At 37.5% G+C, this 15,174-nt stretch overlaps 1 pseudogene; it reads left to right on the top strand.

The window, feature by feature from the left end:
- The first annotated feature begins 8,747 nt into the window (after nt 1–8,747).
- Nucleotides 8,748–9,757, top strand: LOC143689687 (glyceraldehyde-3-phosphate dehydrogenase-like; annotated as a pseudogene).
- The last annotated feature ends 5,417 nt before the right edge of the window (nt 9,758–15,174 follow it).

The following is a 15,174-nucleotide window of genomic DNA, read 5'->3' on the forward strand; positions in this document are numbered from 1 at the left end:
ATGTAAAACTAATTTCCTTAAAACACTAAAAAGCTAAAAAGGCAGTGAGGACTTACAAGACTGAGATTGAGAAGAAGAGGGGAACACCGAGGTGTGCTACAGCCTATTTCCTCTGGGGGTATCTGCTGATTCTGAAAAGGCAGCTGAGAGGCCAAGAAGTTGAGCAGTGTTTTTGACGATCTCATGGTGCTGGGAAGGAAAAGTGGTAATCTAGTGCCTACTAAGATTGGAGATGTATAAACCCCACACTTTGATTTGGGATGCTAAAATCACACCTTCAGAGTAAGAGAGAATGAAGAAAACTGGCCCTAGCAGGGACCAAAACCCAGCTTTAAATCATCTAAATTTTTTAAATTGGATGAAGATAATCCTGGAATGTTAGTATCTCTACATGACTGCCAGAAGCAACTTTAAATCCTCTCTTGAGGAAGACAGCATTATATTAAATCTCAAATTTTCACTGTAGTTTTTCATATACAATATCCAATGCTCAGATAGGGAGATTAGAAAACAAAAACAACATAATTAGCCCAACCTGGCCCAATTAATATAAATAAAACACTTCACCAAACAACTACAAGATTCTCGAGAAGTGTCTACAGAATATTTATGGAAATTGAGCATATGTTGGACCACAATGTAAATATTAGCAAATTTCCCAGGTCTAAAATCACACTGACTATGTTGTCTTATCACAGTGCAATGAAGTTAAAAATCAATAGCAAAAGAATCATGACCAAATAGGGATTTTTCCAGGAATGGATGAATGGTCACCATTACAACAATGATTAAAACAATTCACTACATTAATAAACTATATAAAAAAGGACACATAATTCTCTTGATAGTTGCCAGTAAAGTATCTGTTAAATTCATATCCATTCCAAATTAAAAGAAAAATATTAACGAACTAAGATACTGTATTAGTTAGAGTTCTCTCGAGAAACAGAATCAACAGGAAACATTCACAAATATAAAATTTATATTTTATATAAATATATACAGTGTCTCATGTAACTGTGGGAACACAGAGTCCACAATCCACAGGGCAGGCTGTGAAGCCAACGATTCCAATGGAGCATCTGGATGAACTCCACAGGAGAGGCTCACTGGCCAAAGCAGGAAGAGAGCCTGTCTCTTCTGAAGCCTCCTTAAAAGGCTTCCAGTGATTAGATTAAAGCATCACTCATTGGAGAAGACACTCCCCTTGGCTGATTACAAATGGAATCAGCTGTGGATGCAGCTCACATGATCATGATTTAATTCTATGAAATGTCCTCATCACAACAGACAGGCCAGCACTTGCCCAACCAGACAAACAGGTACACCTTGGCCAAGTTGACACATGAACCTGAACATGACAGATAGAAACTCTCTTGATTTGACAAAGTATACCTACAAAACAAATTAAAGAAAACCATACTGATATTGAAACTTAAAACCATTCCCAACATTAGTGATATCTCCTCAAAAAAAGAAAAACATTCCCATTAGAATCAAGAGCAAGATAAGAATGCAATTTATCATGGTAGCATTCTGCATTATGCTATTTACTCAAAAAGATAAGATAAAGACAACATACATTTTTAAAACTAGAGAAAAAAAGCCACTACTTTCAGATAATATAGTTGATTAACTAAAAAATAAAAAATAAACTATTAGATGTAATTTTTTACAGTTTAATAAGGTTGCCAGAGAAAGTACATCAGAAAATTAATACTTGTACTTTCATAAACAAATGTCCAACACTATTATAAGGACTTAATAATAGAAGGGTATGTAAGAAAATGTGCCTATTTCAAACTATAGACTATAGTTAACAGTAATATTTGATATTCTTTCATCAAAAGTAACATGTATCACACCAATATGGGTCAATAATGGGAGGGGATAAGGGGTATCGGAAGATTTTGATTTTCTTTTTCATGTTTATTTCTTTTCTGGAGTAAAAAAATGTTCCAAAATTGATCTTGGGGATGTAAGTACAACTATGTGATGATACTAGGAGCCAATGATTCTATTCTTTGGGTGATTTGTATGGTATGGGAATATATCTCAGTAAAACTGCATTTTAAAAATTAATAGCTTTCCTGTAAATAAGCAATGACCAATTCAAAAATGTAACCCAGAAAATCCCATATGTCATATTCATAGTATCAATGGAAACTGAAATACAGCAAAAATAAACTTAGAAGAATACAATGGAAATTCAAATAAATGGAGACAGATTTCTAATCAGGATGGGAGGACTCAAGAATTTAAAGTTATCAGATATTCAAGCCTAATCCTTAAATTGAAGGCAATCCCAATTTAACAAGTTGATTTCAGTATTCCTCTGGAAGAAAAACTGTTTAAGATGAGCCAAGAAAATTAAAAAGAAAAAAACGATAATAGAGGAAAACCTTATCAGATATCAGAGTACACAATGAAAATATAGTACTTAGTGTAGATATGGACAAATGGGATAGTAAAAACTTTACATATAAGACTCTAGTAGAAGATAGATGAAACTTTGAACAATGATAAAATATGAGCTATTCAATATGACAGCTTTCTATTTGAGGGGGGAATTAAAATTAGATTCTTCCTTGGACTGTATACGAAAATAGATTGCAGGTGCAATGCAGAAGTAAATATGAAACAATCGCATAAAATGTATTGAATAGAATATAGGACTATTCGATAGTGACAGAAGGCCTTCTAAACAAGAAAGAAAAATAATGCCAAATCCAAAAAGGCAAAGATAAATTTAACAATACAAAAATTAATAATTCTGTTTTATAAAGTACATTAAAACAACATGAGAGACAAGCAAAAAGGTAGGGGAAAATATTTACAGCATATACAACAGAGAAAGCATTATTATTTGCTCTATATAAAAAATTGCATAAAAGAAAAACAGCCAAAAATTATAAACAGGGAATTGGGGGATCATGAAATAAAAAGGCCAGTTGAATTAAGATGTTCTAGTTCACTATTAACAAGATAATTGCAAACTGAAACAATAATAAGATATTTTTCAATCTTCAGAGAAGCAAAATTTTTAAACATTGCTAATATCGAGCAACACTGAAGGTGTGGGAATATGAACATTATAATGTGACATATAAATTTGTAAAGCTTGGGGAGAGCAGTTTGACAGTACTTTTTTTTATTAGAGAAGTTGTGGGTTTTCAGAATAATCATGTAGAAAATACAAGATTCCTATTACTAACTCTCATGATTCAGAGCTGTATGGACCCCCAGAAAGGCATTCCTAAACCTCATCCATGCCTGTGGGTGTGAACTCATTGTAAGTGGGACCTTTTAATGAGGCTACTTCAGTTAAAGCATGGCCCACTTCATTCAGGTTGGGTCTCAACCCTATTACTGGAGTCCTTTATAAGTGGAAGCAAGACAGAAAGAGAAATAGAAGCAAAAAGCTGAACTCAACTAAAACCCAGAAAAGAAGAGAGAGACCAGCAGATGCCACCATGTGCCTTGCTATGTGGTAGAGGAGCCAAGGAAAAATGGCAGCCAGTCTTCAGGATGAAAGCATCATCTTGGTGATGCCTTGATTTGGACATTTTCCCAGACCCTAACCATGAACAAATAATTTCTCTTTGTTTAAGCCAGATCATTCCATGGTATTTTCTTTATTCAGCCTAGGAAACTAAAACACTACCCTATTATTTTTTTTTTCCTTGATGTGTATTATATATTCACACACCATGTAATCATCCAAAGTGTACAATCAACGGTTCACAAAATCATCACACAGCTGTCCATTTATCATCAAAACTGACTTTTTTCTTCTTTTTTGTGAAAAATAACATATATATAAAAAAGCAATAAATTCCAAAGCACATTGCAACAAGTAGTTGTAGAACAAATTTCAGAGTTTGGTATGGGTTATAATTCCACAATTTTAGGTTTTTACTTCTAACTGCCCTGAGATACTAGAGACAAAAAGAAATATCAGTATAATGATTCAGGACTCATACTAATTTGTTAAACCCTACCTTCTCTGTCTAACTCCACCATCACCTTTGATCTTTCTCCCATTCTTTAGGGGTATTTGGGTTATGCCCATTCTAGCATTCATGTTGGAAGGGGCTGTTGATAATATGATAATAAGGGGATGGAACTAGTTGATGTTCTGGAGAGGCTGGTCCCTCTGCATTTCAGAACTTATCTGGTCCAGGGACCCATCTGAACATTGTAGGTTTCTGGAAAGTTACCCTAGTGGATGAAACCTTGTTGAATCTTACGTAATGCCCTAGGTGTTCTTTAGGATTGGCTGGAATGGTTTTGGCTGGGGTTTGGCAAGTTATCACTGGTACCAATGTCTAACTGAAACTTGCATAAGAGTAACCTCCACAGTAGCCTCTCGACTCTATTTGAACTCTCTCAGCCACTTATACTTTATTTGTTACATTTCTTTTCCCCCTTTTGGTCAGGATGGCATTGTTGATTCCATGGTGCCAGGGTCAGACTCAACCCTGGGAGACTTTCACCCCAGAATGTCATGTACCACATAGTGGGCAGAGCAAAGATTTCACTTGCAGAGTTGGGCTTAGAGAGAGAGAGGCCACATCTGAGCAACAAAAGAGGTCCTCCAGAAGTAACTCTTAGACATACCTACAGGTAGGCTCAGCATCACTGCTACATACATAAGCTTCACAAAATCAAGCCTCAAGATCAAAGGCTTGTCCTATTGATTTGGGTGTCCCTAATGTTTGACACAGTATCAGAAATTCCGCTGGTGGTAAAGTTTAATAGTTCCATATTTTTTCTCCCATTCCTCAAGGAACTTTGCCAATACTTTTTTATTATATATTTGATATACTCTGGGATTTTTGCAAGCATTACATTAAGCTATGCAGGATTAAAGGCCCTCATTCCTATACGACCCTGTTATTAACACCTTGTGGTTAATAAATTGATGAAATTTATTTGCTAAATTGATGAAAGCACATTTTTACATTTGTACTATTAACTATAGTCCCTGGTTTAACTTATGGTTCATTGTTAGTGTAGTGAAGTTCCACAGAATTTTAAAAATTTTTCTATTAACATAAAATACATATATAACATTTCCTCTTTCAACCATATCCAGATATATAATTCAGTGCTGTTAATTGCATTCACAGTGTTTGCTACCATCATCAGTATCCATTACCAAAACATTCCCATCATTCCAAGTAGGAACGCTGTACATTCTAAGTCTTAACTTCTCATTCCCTATTCCCATCCCAGCCCCTGGTAACCCACTAGTTTCTGACTCTATGAATTTTTGCTTATTTTGATTATTTCATATCAGTGAACTTATACAATATTTTTCCTTTTGTGTCTGGTTTATTTCACTCAGCATGATGTCTTCAAGGTTCATGCATGTTGTTCCATGAATCAGAACTTCTTTCCTTCTTACAGCTGAGTATTCCATTGTGTGTCTATGCCACATTTTGTTTATTCGTTCATCCAATTTGGCAGTATGTTTTCAACTTTTCAATTACAAATATCCTTTAATCCAAAACTTTTATTTCTAGGTTCTGAACAAATACTCACATCCATGCAAAATAAAAAGGCTTGTGGAGGAAGTTCATGCAGTATTGTTTATAAAAGAAAACACCAAAAAGAGTTTGAATGTGTCCATCGGTAGGGGCTGGTTACATAAACAACGATGCTGTCCGTGTCCTTTTTTTAATACTGAAACTCAGAAAAAATACATTTTGTAGTGCACACACAGTTATACAACTGACACCAAAATTGTACAAAATGACCCCCATTTTATCTACACTGTGATCTAGCCTATTCAATTCTATTCTTTCTATTTTTTAATGTTGGTAGCAACTCTTGAAACATTTCATGATCCATAAATGGATGGTAAGTCAAATTTTGAAGTACTGAACCTATAAAATGGTTAATATGCACACACAGTAAAAATTAAGTTATCAAACAATATAATAGTATGTTTAAACACAAAAAAATCAAAATTAATGATACATTTCTGTGACTATTGTAGCTAAAGGCTCAAGGGTATGAATAGATATGTTCTAATCTGATAACAGAGATTACTGTTAAAGAGAGAAGATTTAGGGATGGCATGGCGCAAAGAGAATATTTACATTATTAATGTGTTTGAATTATTTCACTAAACTCTGTTCACACATTACTTGCAAATTTTAATAATAACTTTTAAGGAAAAGAGTTTTTTCTTAAATTTTTATGTTTATCATGATAATACAATTTGTACTAAAAGAAAAAACTTTGGAGACCTTAAGCCCATTCTCTGATTTTTCACTATTCAGAGGCAGAGTTCAGACCAGAACCTACATCTGATTCTCAGCACTTATTCTGCAATGAACTGTGCACAAAGCTCCCTATTAACCAAGAATCACAGTCTAGCTTAGCTGTTCCACTTAGGCTTAAAAGACATCTGTTTCAGGGTCATTTATTTCTTTTGAGCCCAGATTTCACTTGGGTTTGGAAGCTTATTTATTTTAAAGTTTGTCTGCTTTTATCAGAATTTGACTCTTCCAGCTATATTGACTGATCCCTTAAAAGTGCTCAAAGTCCAAAGAGACACAGAAAAACCTGTACTTATTATTGACACTTGCTCCAATGGTTCAACAAGTTAGCTAAAAGGTACTCTGGATCCTGCAATAATTGAAATTAAGAAGAAAAAAAAGTCCCAGATACCTGAAACAATTGGCAGGGATCTATGTCAACCATTGGCCTTATAGGAACGTATGTCCAAGGATGACTCAAAATAACTCTCTTCCTGGAAGCCAAAATGGCCAGGGGTTTTAGTTGCAGGTGTGACCTGGGCCACAGGATCTCCTCAGTCTGTGCTCCTGTAAGTGGGTTTAGTCTTCTGACCCTCCTTGCAGACATCGCAAAGGGAGCACAGTGGACTGTAGGAAGAGATGCCACCCACATGTCACCTAGTCCTGGGAACCAGTTGCTACACAATGAAACTTATGGAGGCTGTGGCTGCTGGCTCCCAACATGCTCCACGCCATTTCTCTGAAATCATATATGAATAGGACAGAAGGAAAATCCTGCTTTTTCTCACTAAAACAAGAGACTCAATAAGGCAACCATCATAGAGCTTTTGGAGCAAAACTCTACAGGGACAGTATTGATCAATAACACTCTTTAAATACCCTTATTTATTTCCTTTTAACATCATTGTTAAATGAAATTTGCTATTTTAACCACTTTTAGATGAACTATTCAATGGCACTGCCTACATTCACAGTGTTGGGCTACCATCCATCACCAAAACTTTTTCATCACCTCAAACAGAAACTCAGCACCCATTAAGCGTACCAATATGCACATTATGGGAGCCGCAGAAGGAAAGAAAGGGAGAAAGGGGCAGAAAGAATATTCAAAGAAACAATGGCAGAAAACTTCCCAAATTTAAAGAAAGACATGAGTGTGCATACTCAAGAAGACCAACGAATCCCAAACAGGATAAACCTGAGGAGAACACTCCCAGAAACATGGTCATCAAGTCGTTGAATGCCAAGGACAAGAAGAGAGTTCTAAAATCTTCAAGAGAAAAGCAATGTTTTATATACAGCAGAGTGCTAATAGATTGCTGATTTCTCATTAGAAACATGGAGGCAAGAAGACAGTAACACACAATATTTAAAACACTAATAAATAGCAATTACTAACCAAGAATTTTGTATCCAGAGAGATGAGAAAGGCCAACATTATCCTAATACCAAACCAGACAAAGATACAAGAAAAGAAAACTACAGACCAATATCCCTTATAAATATAGATTTAACATAAGGAAACCAAAACCCACAGTATATTAAAAGAATAATACACCCTGATCAAGTGGGATTCATCCTAGGTAGGTGAGAGTGGTTCAATATAAGAAAATCAATTAATGTAATGCACAGCATTACTAGAAAAAAGGGGAAAAAACAGGTGATCATTTCAAATGATGCAGAAAATGTATTTAATAAAATCCAGCACCCCTTCTTGATAAAAACACTCAGAAAACTATGAATGTTCCTCAACATTATAAAGGGCATATGTGAAGAACCACAGCTGACATCAGACTCTGTGTGAAAAACTGAAAGCTTTCTCTCTAAGATCAGTAACAAGACTTATGTGTTACCACTGTTACCCAACATTGTACTAGAAGTCTAGCCAAGCAATTAGGCAAGACAAAGAAATAAAAGGCTTCTGAATTGGAAAAGAAGAAATAAAATTTTCCTATTTGAAGATGGCATGATCTTAGATACAGAAATCCTGAAAAATCCACAACCAATCCTACAGAGCTAATAAATAGTAAAGTGGTAAGGTACAAGACCAATATGCAAAAAATCAGTAGTGTTTCTATACACTAGTGATGAACCATCTAAAAAGGAAATCAAGAAAAAAAATCCCTTCACAACAGTTCCATTTACAACTCAAAGAACAAAATATTTAGGAATAAAATTTACCAGAGATGCAAAGGACTTCCACGTGGAAAACTACGAAACTTCACCGAAAGAAATCAAACAAGACCTAAATAAATGGAAAGACATTCCAAGTTCACAGACTGGAAGACTAAACAATGTTAAGATGTCAATTCTACCCAAAGTGATTAACAGATTCAACGCAACCCCAGTAAACCTTCCAACAGCTTACTTTGCAGAATAGGAAAGCCAATCATCAAATTTATGTGAAAGACCTCTCTGCTTCTCCAAGCTTGACAGCCTCATCTTTTTGTACAGTGCCAGATGCATCTCTGAGGCATGATGGTGAAGGTTGGAGTAAACAGATTTAGCCGTATTGGGTGCCTGGTCATCAGGGCTGCTGTAAATTCTGGAAAAGTGCAGGTTGTTGCCATCAGTGACCCCTTCATTGACCTCAACTACATGGTCTACATGTTCCAGTATGATTCCACTCATGGCAAGTTCAAAGGCACCATCAAGGTTGAGAATGGGAAGCTTGTCATCAATGGGAATCCCATTACTCTCTTCCAGGAGCAAGATCCCACCAACATCAAAAGGGGTGATGCTGGTGTTAAATGTGTTATGGAGTCCACTGGTGTTTTCACAACCATGGAGAAGGCTGGGGCTCACTGGAAGGGTGGTACCAAAAGAGCCATCATCTCTGCCCTTTAAGCCAATGCCCCCATGTTTGTGATGGGTGTGAACTAAGAGAAGCATGACAACTCCCTCAAGATCATCAGCAATGCTTCCTGCACCACCAACTTCCTGGCCCCCCTGGCCAAGGTTATCCATGACAACTTTGGCATCATGAACACCATCCACACCCTCAATGCCACCCAGAAGACTGTGGATAGCCCCTCCAGGAAAATGTGGCATGACAGCCATGGGGGTGCCCAAAATTTCATCCCTGCATCTACCAGTGCTGCCAAGGTGGTGGGCAAGGTCATCCTGGAGCTGAATGGTATGTAAAAATATTGTGTAAACTCTGAAGTGTCATGCAAATTTTAAGGAGGTCACCACGTCCAATGTGTCCATCACAGATCTGACCTGATGACTGGAGAAAGCAACAAAGAATGATGACATCATCATGTGTGAAGCAGGCATCAGAGGTCCCCTAAAGGGCATCCTGGACTATACTGAGGACCAGGTTGTCTCTTGTGACTTTATCAGTGATACCCACTCTTTCCACTTTTAATGTTGGGGCTGGCATTGCCCTCAACAACTATTTCATTAAGCTCATTTCATGGTATGACAATAAATTTGACTACTACAAGGTGGTGGACCTTATGGTCTACAAGGCCTCCCAGGAGTAAGAGACCCTGCACCACCAGCCCCAGCAACAGCATGAGAGAAAGAAAGGTTGTCAGCTGCTGGGGAGTGTTGGTCCCAATTCAATCCCCCAGTGCTGAGAAATGCCCATCCACCACAGCTTCCATCCCAGACCCCCTGAAGAAGGCAGAGCTTGAGAGCCCTACCTTGTTATTACCATCAATAAAGTATATCCAACCAAAAAGAAATTTATGTAAAAGAGTGAGAGGCCCGAAAAGCTAAAACCATCTTGAAAAAGAAGAATGGAGTTTGAGGACTCACACTTCCTGATTTTAAAACTTATTACAAAGCTACAATGATCAAAACAACTTGGTACTGGAATAAGGACAGCCATATAGAGCAATGGAATCAAATTGAGGATTTATAGATAAATTGATTTTTGACAAGGATGCCAAGTCTTACTCAAGGGGGAAATAAAATTATGCTTGGAAAACTGGATATGCATATGAAAAAAAATGAAATTGGATCCCTACTTCACAACACATACAAAATCTAACCCAAAATGAATCAAAGATTTAACTATAAGATCCAGAACTCTAAAGCCCTTAGGAGAAAAGAGAAAAGCATCTTCAGGACTTTGATTAGGCAATGGTTTCTTAGAGTTTACACCAAAAGCATAAGCAACAAAAGAAGAAAAAGGTCAATGAGACATCAACAAAATTTAAAACTTTTGTGCATCAAAGGACTTTATCTTGAGAGGAAAAGATAACCAACTAAATGGGAGAAAATGTTTGAAAGCCACACATCCAGTAAGAGTTTAATATTCATAATATATTTTAAAATAATACAACTCAACAACAGAAAGAGAACACAATTAAAAATGGGAAAACATGGGCAAAAAAACTTGAATGGGCATGTGTCCAAGGAAAATAAACACATGTCAAAAAGCACAGGAAAATATGCTCAATATCATTAGCCATTAGGGAAATGCAAATCAAACCCATGAGATATCATTTTACATCCACTAGAATGGCTACTATTGAAAAAAATGGAATATAATAAATATTGGGTAGATGTGGAGAAAAAGGAACACTTTTGTTGGTAAGAATGTAAAATGATGTAGCCAACTATGGAAAACAGTTTGGCTGTTCTTCAGAAAGCTATTTATAAAATTACCATACGACCTGGCAATCCCACTTCTAGATATATACCCAAAAGAATCGAAAGCAGGAACTCCAACTGATGCATGCAGAGACCCATGGCATAACAACATTATTCACAACTGCCAAAAAATGGAAACAGCCTGAATTTTCATCAACTGAAGAATGGATAAACAAAATGTAATATATACATACAATGGGATATTATTCAGCCATAAAAAAGAATGAAGTTCTGATACACACAACAACATGGATGAACCTTGAAGACTTCATATTTAATGAAATAAGCCAGACACAAAATGACAGATACTGTATGATCTCCCTAAAAGGAAGTAATTAGAATAAGCAAATTCATAGTGTCAGAAACCAGAATGCAGATTACCAGGGACTAGGGTAGGAGTAGGAAGAGGGGAATTAATGCGTTCATTACAGAATTTTTGTTTGGGATGATGGAAAAGTTTTTATAATGAATAGTGGTGATGGCAGCAGAACTTTGATTGTAATGAACACCATTGAACTATATACTTGAATGTGGTTAGCAGGGAAAATTTTAGTTTGTTTATATGTTGCTAAAATAAGAGCTAATAAAATAAAATAACAGGAACTGTGTAACATAAACGGTGAACCCTAATGTGAGCTATAGACTAAATTTAATAATAATTTAATAATATTTATATTATTACTTAATATTTGATAATATTATTTCATCAATTATAGCAAAGGTACTACACTAATGCAAGGTGTTGATAATATACAGGGTATATGAAGACTCTGGATTTTTTGCATGAATTTTCTATAATCTTATAACTTCTCTAATTAATAAAATTAATTTCAAAAAATTGACTCACCTGGTTCAGGTTCATCCCTCACTTACCTGTTCCAGTCCTAGGGAAATCTCTGCAAGGAGAAAGTCTCAGGGAATAATTGGCCAGGTCCTCTCATCATCACCCCAATCTTCTCCCATTTTGTCCTTTTGCATGGATTCAATCTTGCCAGCAGAAATTAGCCCAGTCAAAGGTGATGGAAAAGACAGAGATTGGGGTTTCTTTCATTAAGAAACTCACTGAATCTTTGGCTGTTCTCATGATCCCTCATTCTTCTACACTTCCAGACAAATGAGATACGAATATTTCCTCTCTACAAGGTGCAAGTCACTGAGAGAGCACAATCCAGGGCTCTGCTGACCAATGCATAAGAGGCTGAGGAAGAAGTAAGTCAGAGCAAAAGAGATGTCTTTGTCCATCTCAAAAGAGCTGCAGATGGAGATGTCAGCATTTAGGAATGAGAGAAAGCATCCACTTTAAGCACCTGCAAGCCCAGAAAGTGCCAGAATCCATTTACAACAGTCTAAGCCAAGGAAGACTCCTATCCTTTTACTTTTCATCTTTCCCCATCTCCCAGTGTGTGAGAAAGGGGCTGGGGGCAGAAACCATGGTTATCAAGCTGGAAAGGGAGAGGACCAAAGCACGGGACAGTCGGGAAGAATGAAGAAGCTGACCACCTCCCACCACAAGCAGCCAATATACAGCTATTTGAAGTAAAGGAAAGGAGAAAATTTAACTGCAAATGAATTTTGTTTTATTGCATAGGGCTGGACATTTAAGCTGCTGAAATGAGACTTTGAGGGGGTGAATTAAAAGTGACTCGAGGACATTTTTAACAACTAAATGATTTAAACAAGAGGAAATAATTAGCAGGCTTGAATGGATAGTAAGCAAAAATAATAAAGATATATTTTTCCCATTTTATCCTCAGAGTCCTGCTTATCTGCACACAAATGTATATTGAAGCTGAGATTATAGTTGTTCTTGGTCCACAGCATTCATGAGAGATTATGCATGCGTAGGTCACCTTTATCTCTGATCCCATCACCCTGAGAAGTCTCAACAAATACTTGTTAATGAATGATTGAACTGGATTATGGATGAGCACCTCATTAGGATAGTATTTCTATATATGGGCTGGCCAATGAGAAGGCCAGTTTGGTGAATGCTTTGTCCAATAAGCACTGCAGTGATTAACTTAATTTTGGTGATTCGAGTCCCCTCTTGGGAAATTTTATGCAGAGGCAGAAATCTGTTGACCAAGAGAGACGGCAGCAAAAGAGTTTGTTATCAGAAGCCAGAAGGTCAAGAGGAAACACTGAAGCAGGGACAGAATTCTGTCACAATAACAGTGAGACACTAGAACAGGGATCAGCTCCAGCTACTTCTGGGGCACAGAGGGTTACTCTACAGTTACTGATAAGTCCCCAAAACCGCTGGGGAGTGGTAGAGGCAACCCTCAAGTTGCTCCTATGTCCATCCTCTGTGAGGGCATCATCCTGGAAGAAGTGGGAAGCACTTCCCAAAACAGAGAGCAGGCCGGGAAACTGAGGTTCCTGGATGCATTCATCCCTTCAATGATACCTGTCCAATCTCTGTGAGGTTTAGCAGTGAGGTTGAGAGCCTTGACTTCCGTTTCACCATGTGTCCTCAAAGCCCTAAGCTCAGAGGCAACTTGAGTGTGTCTCTTAGTGTGGGTGCATGTGTGTGTGTGTGTATGTATATGTGAGAGAGAGAGAAATTAGCCAAACTACTTCAAAATGTACCACACAGCTTAGTATCAGATAGGTTGACTCATTTTTCCCTTCATTCTTGATATGTATTCCTGTCCCAGAGTGTTGCTCATTCTGTCCTACCAGCCTGAAACGTCAGCCCAAATCTTGTAAACAACCTTCAAATCAACCCACTCCCCGAGGCCCAGCTAAAGCTTCCACCACGTGCAAGAGGCCTTTGCTGACCACAACAGCTGACACGGTGGTCAGTGATGCTTCCCTTCTCAGTTTGTCTTTTAAAATGACAATAGTTAAGAGCAGGACCACATCCCCAGAGACCAAAAACATTTAGGAATAAGGTACATAGCCCCAAGGTTTTTATTGTGTAGCTTTCAACTCATTGTCAGGGAATCACCCTGAGATGGGGAAAGCAACTCCCAGAGGGAATCATGTGAAATGATATCTCACTAAGGAAATGGAAAAGGAATGCCCCTGGGAGAGAAACTATGTTCTGCCTCATAGCCTGCTACAAAGGCTACATAATTTCTATTGTTAATAAAGCTTTGGCTATAAAACACATCAATAGGATGCATTCACTTCATTAACAGAAGTAGTTATTGGGCCAGGCCATAGCTGACAAATAGGGAATTAAATATTTCCTTATGGGAAAGTATTGCCAAGGCTCAGGCACTGTGCTAAGTGCTTTATGCATAGCATATTGTGTTAGTTAGATTCAGTTGTCAACTTGGCCAGGTGAGCATACCTAGTTTTGTTGCTGCGGACATAAGCCAATGGTACATGAACCTCATCTGTTGCTAATTACATCTGCAGTCGGCTAGGAGGTGTGTCTGCTGCAATGAGTGACGTTTGACTTAATTGGCTGTGCTTAAATGAGAGTGCAACGTAGCACAACCAAAGCAACTCGGCATACCTTATCTCAGCACTAGCAGCTCAGCCCAGGCCTTTGGAGATGCAGGAAGAAGTTACCCAGGGGAAAGCTGTTGGAACCCAGGGGCCTGGAGAGAAGGCAGGCAGAGACCATCCTGCGCCTTCCACGTAAGAAGAACCTCAGTGGAAAGTTAGCTGCCTTTCCTCTGAAGAACTAACAAAATAAATCCCTTTTTATTAAAAGCCAATGCGTCTCTGGTGTGTTGCATTCCGGCAGCTAGCAAACTAGAACATGTATCATTTAATACCTACAACAACCTTATGAAGATGACATTAAAAAAATGCTCCCTTTTTTTAAATAAGGACTCTGAAGTTTAGAAAGGTTAAATAACTTGTGCAGAATTACAAAAAAGAGCTGGGATGAGTGCTCAAGCTTGTCTGGTTTACAATGACCGCGTCTTGCATTGCTTTAAGCATCAAGGATGAACATTAGGTTCTGGAGTCAGACTGCCAATTCACGTCCCACCTTCATGATGAGTGACCTTGGACAGGGACCTTAAACACCCTGTGCCTCGGTTCCCTCCTTTCTGGAGTGAGGATGATAATAGTGCTGGCCTCATAGAGGCATTATGAGAAGTGAAAAGGATAATACATGCAACACACTTAGAAGACAGCCTAGTGTATAATGGGTACCCACTGATATATCAGAGTATTGTTATTATACTAGTATATCCCAATATAGATAATTTAGAGACCTCTTTTATAGGAAAAAATAATTCCATCTGATCCTCAAGAGGGAGGGGTAAAATTTAATATGAACAAGCAAAAAATGAATAAATAAATAAAAAAAACGTCTATCTTATTGCTCTTATATAGC

This window comes from Tamandua tetradactyla, chromosome 7 (assembly GCF_023851605.1).
Source record: "Tamandua tetradactyla isolate mTamTet1 chromosome 7, mTamTet1.pri, whole genome shotgun sequence".
In the NCBI taxonomy this organism is placed as follows: domain Eukaryota; kingdom Metazoa; phylum Chordata; class Mammalia; order Pilosa; family Myrmecophagidae; genus Tamandua; species Tamandua tetradactyla.